We start from the raw sequence: 8,822 nt of genomic DNA, 5'->3' as shown, positions 1-8,822 counted from the left end.
ATGTGGAATATAAAACTGAAAGCGACAAAGGAACAAGACAAACAAAGCAACAAAAACTCATAGCCACAGACAACAGTTTAGTGGATACCAGAGGGTAAGGGGAGAGGGGGGTAAAAGAGGAGAAAGTGGGTCAAATATATGGTGATGGAAGGAGAACTGACTCTGAGTGGTGAACACACAATGGGATTTATAGATGATGTTTTATAGAAACGTACACTTGAAACCTACATAATTTTACTCACCAATGTCACCCCAATAAATTTAATTTAAAAAATTTGCTGTTAAAAAAATAGGCATATAAAATAGAATGATCATGCAGGGAAATGCTTTCATTTTGAAAAGAGCCTCATTGCACACTTCACGTGTATTTGATTCTCTCAACCACCCTGGAAGGAAACAGCTCAGACCAGATTGGCCCCTTTGTGACAACAGCCCACCCAGACCTCCCTAGTACCCATCCCCTGTCCTTTGTTTCTGCGAGCAGACCTCAGTTCTTCTCTGGGAAGCCATGTGTCCAGCTTCACACAAACACCCCTGTTCTCGCTGACCCCATGGCCAGGGACGGCCGTGCACACCATCCTGGCCAAGAAGGCATCGATGGAAATCTGCTGGGGTCTCTGGGAAGCCTTTTGTGCTTCCCAATAACAGGCATAAACTTGAGGCCATCATCACTATTCCTTCCTCTCTACCTTGAAAGGGACAGAATGTTTATACCTGCAAGAGCCATCATACAACTGTGATGCCACAGGCAAAGGGGAAAAGCCAAGAGAGTCTGAGAAGCTGGCCCTGAGCTGAACCACCAGCCCGCTCACAGCTAGACTTCTTGTTATGGGGGGTGGGATGGATATGCTCTTATTTGTTTCAGCCATTTTTATTACTGGGATTTCTATTACTTGTACTGTCTTCCTGAAAATACACGTCTTACACTCTAAGCAAACTGAGGATGAGGAAGTATCACACTTACTTAAGCACCAGAGAGGAGATTTAAACCCAGATTCCCCCGGCTCTGCACCCAGTGTACCTTCCACTATATATGAAAGAATTCTTATTTTGCCTTCAGGGATGTCTATGTGTGTGTAACTTTTCTTGACATTACTCTTGCCAACCCCCAAATCTGCGTCGCCCAGAGACCCGCCCAGGCAGCCCAGACTTCAGGCGATCTCACCCTCTTTTAGGTACTAGAGGAAAGTCCTTGACCCAGTAGTGTCAACGTATAGACTAGCCAAAAGCCCATGACGCGGTCTGCTCCAAAAAAGATGAGTTGGCCAAATAAGAATCTCTCTTGTAAGAGAGATTAGTTCATTCGGGAGATTTTGAGAAAGGGAAAAGGGGAGTTGAAGTGGGAAGCTCATGATGGTGATAAGAGCTGGAAGGATGTCATGTGTGCTAAAGTTATGAGGAAGCAGATGTTACAATGGGGGGGGAGCGTACATATAAAGTGTAGAGGATGGGCGAGACGCAGCTATAGACTGCGTCCACAGGGCAGGGCAGTGGGAGAAGTCCAGCCCACTGCAGGCATTACTGGAAGAGACTTTAAAGGTGATCATGAAACCCACCCCTCAGTGATCTGCTTTCATTATCACCATGCCCTGGCAAATCTAAACAATGTCAGTAAAGAAACCCTTTGCTGGTCTAATTCCAAACTATTGCTGTGGTGCTTGCTAAGTTTTTTAAATTAATTTTCAATTGAGATATGATTGACATTTAACGTTGTATTAGTTTTAGGTGTGCAACATCATGATTTGATGTATGGATGTATTGTGAAATGATTTCCACAATAAGTTTAGTTAACATCCATCACCACACAGTTACAATTTTTTTCTTGTGATAAGAACTTTTTAAGATCTATTCTCTTAGCAGATTTCAAATATACGATACGGCATTGTCAATATTATTGAGTTTCAATAATACACATGTAAGCTTCAAGTTAGCATGCTTTTTTCATAATGTATCCTTTAAGAAACACTGTATTCTAAATAGAAATTAATTCAGAGAACTTCTCATTAGTAGTCGGTCCCAACACATGTGGACTCAGCTACCCATATTTATTCCAAAGTAAATTTTTCAGTTTAGAGCTGAAATTTTCCAAGGGTATAGCTCATTTCTCCAAAACTCTGGAGTATGACATATGTCTCCATTTGAATATTAAATTCAGAATAGACCACAACAGCACAATGTTTGTGAAGAAAAAGAAACACAACTTGAATTACTTTAATTCTCTCATTGGACCACTTACGGTTACTAATTTGTATATAAACTCTAAAACTATGCGATACAATATTTTTATTAGGTAAGTGCAACATTAAATTCATTTATATAAATTCTACTGAATTTGAATATCCTGACACTGAAATACATTCTTTCTAAAGTGTGAATTTTTTGTTTTAAAGCTAAAGAATAAATCAGGAATAAAATATTTGTGATGATTATTGAAAACAAATTTGTCATGTGGAAGAAGGTAGGATTTTATATGATCTGATCTGTGTGTCAAATATTCCAGGTGCACTGTGAGCTGGATCTCCTCTGCTCACCCCACCTCCAGCTTCACCCCCTCCCAGTTCCACTTTCTAGCCTTTTTCAACCTGCTCTATGACAAAGAAGGTGAGGACCACATTAATAGCATCCTCACTTCCAGTTGGGTTTGGCCAATGGGGAGCTGTCAGAGGAAGTCAGGAAATCAGAAGGCGAGTGGAGAATGATGTTGGGATATTTGTTCCACTGTCTCCCTCCCTACTGGTTCACCCAGAGGACTGCATCCCTTGCAGAAGGCACAGCTCCTTTAGGTAATTGTCTCACCATGGTTACTCTCTTTGGTTCCCTGTAACTGTGCCCACTGCTTTTCCTCTCATACCTAGACTATTAGTCAAAGTCCCAGAAAAACAGTGGCACCTCCAATTAGGGCAATGTGAGGAGAGTCTAACAAAGAAACTCATCATAGAGATGGGAACAGACTATTGGGAATCCACTAAGGACACCACAGTATCCTGGGACTGAAACCAGCAAGGCTATGTTGACATCTGATGGATGAAAGGGGCAAAGAGAGGGAGCTCCCGGGAAGGACACAGCAAACCCATCGCCAGGGAGTCAGATGAATAAATGCCTCAACCTTTTTCTCCTCCTTTCCTCGCATCTCTTACTGGTACTCACAACCAGAAGCTGGAAAGCCTGCCAGGCAGCCTGTTGTGTATCATGGCCGGCAGCCTGGGCCACGGGGCAGATGGAGAATGGTGGAAAATGGAACTGAAGAGGCAAAGGGAAGGAATCCAGCCCAAGATGGTAATGACTGCCCATTGTCCTAACCCTAGGACACTTCACAGTGCCAGGTATTGAGTTATTGCTTCTCAGCTTCAAACCCACTCTGCTGTTCTCTGCTCTGTGATGCTGGGGCTGGGGTGAGGACTTCTGCTTTACCAAGTGGCTCCTTTTTAGGCCCTGCCAATGGGAGCTCTAGAGGAAAACCGGGAGTCCGGGAAGGAAGGAAGAAAACTTGCTCCTTCCTGTTTGCTTCCTATTGGCCTCCAGGTCCTGCCAGGACCACCCAACTTTGATCTTCACCCCAGCAGAGACAGTTCACTCCAGCAGCAGCAGTTGACTCCAGCTGGAAATTTTTCTAACACTGGGAGAACTAGTTTCATTGTGCCTGCCTTGGAGACACCAACACCAATGGGCCAGTACCCTGTCCTGAGAGGTTTCAGTCCCAGCCTTGTGAGAACCCGCCTCTAAGCTCGGAGACAGAAGTGGCTGAGGGGAAGCTCCTTCTCAATGTCTGAATTTCTGCTCTGTGGGAACCCTCATAGTTTTAAAAATTTCAACTTCTTTCCTTTGTTTCCCGAAGCCTGGGAGAAATGGGTTCTTTCTGCAGTTGTCATCGCCATGACCATTTTGTGTTCTCCTTCTGGCACAAATGAAAGAAGACTGGGTCCCTGAATCACCATATGGAGGAAAGCTATCCACAAACCAAGTATGGGTTCACCAATCTGTTATTTGAGCAAGAAAGATACTTCAATTCTATAAAACCACTAAAATATGGGGATTATTTCTTACAGCAACTACCTGTACATAACTATTATGCCTAAAGAACTTCTAAAAACACATGTTTCTAGACTCTATCTCAAACCTACAAGTTCAAAAATTTCTAGCACTGCATCTAGTAATCTATAATTTTAAAATGCTGTTCTGTCTGGTTTGGGAAGCAAAGCCTAAAACACCCTAAAGGGACAAATATCAGCATTCACCAAGCAGCAACTAACCAAATTATAGGTATTGCACTTAGAAAGAGTTAACCCATACCTCCAGAATTGACTTTGTACTTTTTACTGTTCTTTGTATAGAAATCTCACTAATAGACTCAGTTCGAAGGAGATCAGCATGAAGTGAGCTGTGGAGATCTTTGTCATTCTAAGTAGGAAAGGGCTTTCAGATAGACTGATTGCCTGCCAACCACTGACTGCCCCTGAAAACTGGAGCTTTTGCCAAGTATGTGGCAGGCACTGGGCAGGTTTCCATAATAGGGACAATGGCTGGTGCTCCTTGTCCCAGAGAACTCAGTAACTCCTGGCATGAGACGGTCTGACACAGCTTTTCATGCTCTCCTGGATTCACACACTCGCTTCAGTTCTTATGGATGTTTTCAGATGACAGCAGTAATTAAGGCAAGAACTTGGTGACAGGCATCTCCCTGGGGTCTCCCACAGGCGTTGGCTCTTGACAACTGGCAAGATTTTCTGAATACAAATGACAACCTGGAAGAGAGAGTGAAGGAAAAGGCAGGGCCTGGGTTGGAGGTTTCATCCTGCGACTAAGGATTACGGTTAAGGGTGCTGATGGCTAGCAGGTACCAGCACCCTCCCCATGTTTCTCAAACTGCTCCAAGTGATTACTGTTGAATCTGTGTCTCTACCTAGGGCAGGAGAGTAGAACAGCACAACAGAAAGTGCCGTCATGACAGGCTCCTTGAAATGCCCTCATAAGGACTTCATTCTTAATAGAGAATCTGAGGTTGAAGAGTTTACCCTCAGCCTTCAAACAGGATGTTCACTTACACAATTCACACAGAAAGCGTTCCTGGGAAGCTTAAGGGCATGTCCCCACAGCAGCCTGGTATGCCCACACTAGCAATAATTACATCTGGTGAGAGAAACATAGATTGAAAGAATTACATGTATAACTTTTGGCATGAAGGAATGGAATGAAGTCAAATGTAAACAACCCTACGCGTTCCAAACCCCACAACAAAAACCCACCAAGATTTTTAGCCTATTCGCCAAAGTCCTTATGGATAGAGCTAACAAGAGACTGTGGTGACTTGCAATGGGAGAGGACTCTCGGGCCCCCATCTTTCTGCCAGAAGGAAGCAGATAGGTAGGGAAAGCTGCTCAGCCACCTAACTGACATATTTGTCCTCTTCAGAAATGGGCAAAGGGGATGAGGAGAAAGGAAGGATCTCAAGAAAGAAAGATCAGGGCTAAGAGCCATGGGAAGAAATAGACTTGGGAACTGCTCCTAGGGAGCAGAACTGGGGTCTAGGCAAAGAAAGTCACCCATGTCCAGAGGGGCACCTGGCCACTTTACCCAGGAGGTTGCAGAACTGCTAAGGACCAGTAACTGCTATGCGCTTCACAGCCTTCCCCTGTTTGAATGGGAATATTTATTCTGCTTATCCTCTCCCGGGTTTATCACTTTTAATCTTTTGTATATGTGAGGCAATTAACTAGCCTTTGTCGTTCATAGGTCTCTGTCTCCTACTGTTTGAAACACTCCTTGTGGTAGGCAGACTTTTAAAGGGCTTCTGTCCTCTGGTTGTTCAAACACTAATCTAGTTACTGCTATCACGGGTCTTGGCCGATGTAATTAAGATCACAGCTGGCCTTAACATGGGGGTATTGTCTTGAATTATGTGGGTGCACGCAATATAATCACATGCCCTTAAATTTTGAGAACATTCTCTAGTGAGAGCAGATGAGTCAGAAGGGGAGGGAGAGAGGTTCAAAGCATTGCTGGCTTTGAAGGTGAAGCGGGCCAATGAATATGGGCAAATTCTAGAATCTGAGAATGCTCCCCAACCAACAGTCAGCAAAGAAACAGGGACCTCAGTCCTACAACTGAGAAGAATTTAATTCTGCCGTCAACTGAATGAGCATGGACATGGATTCATTCTCAGAGCCTCCAGAAAGAAAAGCATCCCTGCCACCACCTTGATTTCAGCCAGGTGACACTCTAAACAGAAGACCACCTGAGTCATGCTGTGTCTAGACTTCTGAGACACAGAACTGTAAGATAATAAATATTGTTTTAAGTGACTAAATTTGTGGTCATTTTTTATGGCAGCAATAGAAAACGAATACACTTCCTCTCCCATAAGTGACCCTTAAGAAAGAGCCTCTAGATCTAGTGGCTTGCCTCTTCTGCTTTAAAAGTCAACAGAGCTGCCAGATTCAGATGAAGAAAGATGAGCTTACAGCACTGGCCCTAAATGACAACAACAAGAGAAATCTAAGCAACACTGGATAAGTCACAATCTGCTCTCAGTCACTGAAGTAAAGCCTTCTCATGTCATCACTTAGGAACTGTGAACTCTCCAAATTTGTTGAGGTGGGATAAAGATAAAATATGTTAGTGTATGGGATTGTGTACAACCCTCAGATCCAGACCTATGTTTATGAGGAACTGAAAAGCAGTTTAAGGCAGGTTGCTTAAATTACATAAAGTCTGTCTAGTAGAAAGAACCCCATGTCAATATTTCTAAGTTGCAGCTTTCCCTTCTGCGAAACCGATGATATGCTTTACCATAGGAGATTATCCTAATGGTATTTACCCAACTTAAGTCATCCTGGCGTCATTTTTGCAATTTTTACTGCAAAAATATTCATATTCATATGAAAAAATATTCATATTCATATGAAAAAAGCATATTCATGCTACCTAGTCTACCATTTACCTAATATTTTCCTTTAATTAACACACTTCATACTTTTTTGCACAATAAAATAATCAAATACCTATTAAAAAATTTAAATCTCCATCCATATAATTCCCAGTATCATCTCACATATGTTCTTTGAGAAACCATAAACTGAGACAACCAAAACAAAATAACTAGTAGAAGATCCTATACAAATGTAAGGATTGACTTATATATTTTCAAACATTATTCAGGAATTTGGGGGAGGGAATAACAATTAAAAACAAAAAACTTCCAGGGCAAGATATATATATTCACAATATCCTTATCACCTAAAGCTTATATGTACATTTGTTCAACAGGTGGCCCACTGGCCCAGGCAGGTGAGACGATTACAAGAGGGAGAAAGAAGTTTCCCTCTGGTTTTCAGAGTTTCTGGGTTATACCAGTTTAGCCATTCTGCTAATACATCGCTGGTAGTCAGGATCCCAGAATAGACAGTGCACACGTCTAGACAGGTCACATGACATCATCACCTTGGCAAGGAGCAGGAGCCATGTAGTGATGTTACTCAGAGGAGCAGAGGAAGAGCTGAGAGAACTTAAAGGAGTCTGGAGGTTGGAATCTGTGCAGGGACGCCCCCCACATCACATGGAAATAAGAACAGTTGATGGGAGTAAAAACAGATACAGTGTGGAAACATGTATATGAGCCCCCTGAACCTTAGATAAGATCTCAAGGTGAGGGTAGGAAATCTGAAATGGCAGAGATTAAGCTTGTGTTACCCAAAGGAATAGAGATTTTAAAAAAAAGAAAAAGAAGAAAGCCAGGTATAGCAGCAGAAAGAGCATTGACTGTTTTGCACACCTGAATTTGACAACTGAGATTTGTAGGCACACCTGCAATTCTAGGAGGACTAGCCGTCCCTCGCTGGCTGCTGACCCTGTGGCAGACCCGTGCAGGAGCTACCTCGCATGGTCTCCTCCACACCTCAGTTATGTTGGCATTATTTACCTACTTTATGGATGAGAAAACACAGCCTTAGAGATGTTACATAACACAGCCAAGAGCTCCCAGTTAGTGCAGGGCAGGGCCAGGATGCCAATCCAAGCCCTCTGGTCCGAAGCCCACACTTTCAATTAATTAATTCATGTTCAAGGGAAAACACAACTTCAGGGAGTCTGTTATTTGAAGTCGGATTGCCTATAACGAATTGCTACTATGTGAACTTTGATGATGTCTAATTCACATAAAGAAAAGTGCACATAATGTACAACTATAAACTTTCACGAACTGAACACACCCATATAACCAGCACCCAGCACAATAAAAGAACGTAAGCAGAACTGCAGAAGTCCCCCTCTATTCCCCCTGCCGCCGTTACCCCCACCCCAAGCCTAAGCATTATCCCAGAGCTCACTATTCCCTGCTCCAGAGGTCAGCTCTTGCAGACTTTGCCTTTGTGGATCTGGTTCACGAGACTAGTAGTCCCCACGTCTCTTTTCAAAGCTGTTTCATCAAAAGAAGAAACCAAAGCTTCACGTGCTCAACGTACCAGCTTTCCTCTTTCTGCCCGTTTTTAAGTCAATTCAACTTGGCAAACATTTACTCAGCTATTAGCTGGGCAATTTGTTGAGCAATGGGTTAGAGAAACAAATTAGACAATCATGTCCCTGCCTCCCAAAACAGCAAAGGATTATGACTGGGTACTTGTGTCCTGTTAAACCTCTTTGGAAACTGTAAATACGTGCAAGGTGGTATTATGGATAGTTTACGGCTGGAATAGCCCATGCCCGACAGGCACTAGTGATCTCTAAGGGTGTCTGCACTGAGTGCTTTTACAAGAATTCCCTAAATCACCTGGGTGATGCAAGATTAAAGAATAAGTTCAGAGCTACTTTGGATCACACTTTTTGGGCAC

At 43.0% G+C, this 8,822-nt stretch overlaps 1 long non-coding RNA gene across 1 annotated transcript; it reads right to left on the bottom strand.

Annotated features, from left to right (window-relative positions):
- Nucleotides 1-2,005: 2,005 nt before the first annotated feature.
- Nucleotides 2,006-8,476, bottom strand: LOC308499999. The gene is made up of 4 exons (XR_013993667.1): nt 8,322-8,476; nt 7,801-7,918; nt 5,043-5,127; nt 2,006-4,742 (listed from the first exon to the last, which is right to left on the bottom strand). It is a non-coding gene; the product is annotated as an uncharacterized lncRNA (long non-coding RNA).
- Nucleotides 8,477-8,822: the final 346 nt, after the last annotated feature.

Source organism: Rhinolophus hipposideros (assembly GCF_964194185.1).
Source record: "Rhinolophus hipposideros genome assembly, chromosome: 7".
Lineage (NCBI taxonomy): Eukaryota > Metazoa > Chordata > Mammalia > Chiroptera > Rhinolophidae > Rhinolophus > Rhinolophus hipposideros.
Note: the sequence above shows the minus strand (reverse complement) of the source record. Positions and strands in the feature narration are given on the sequence as shown.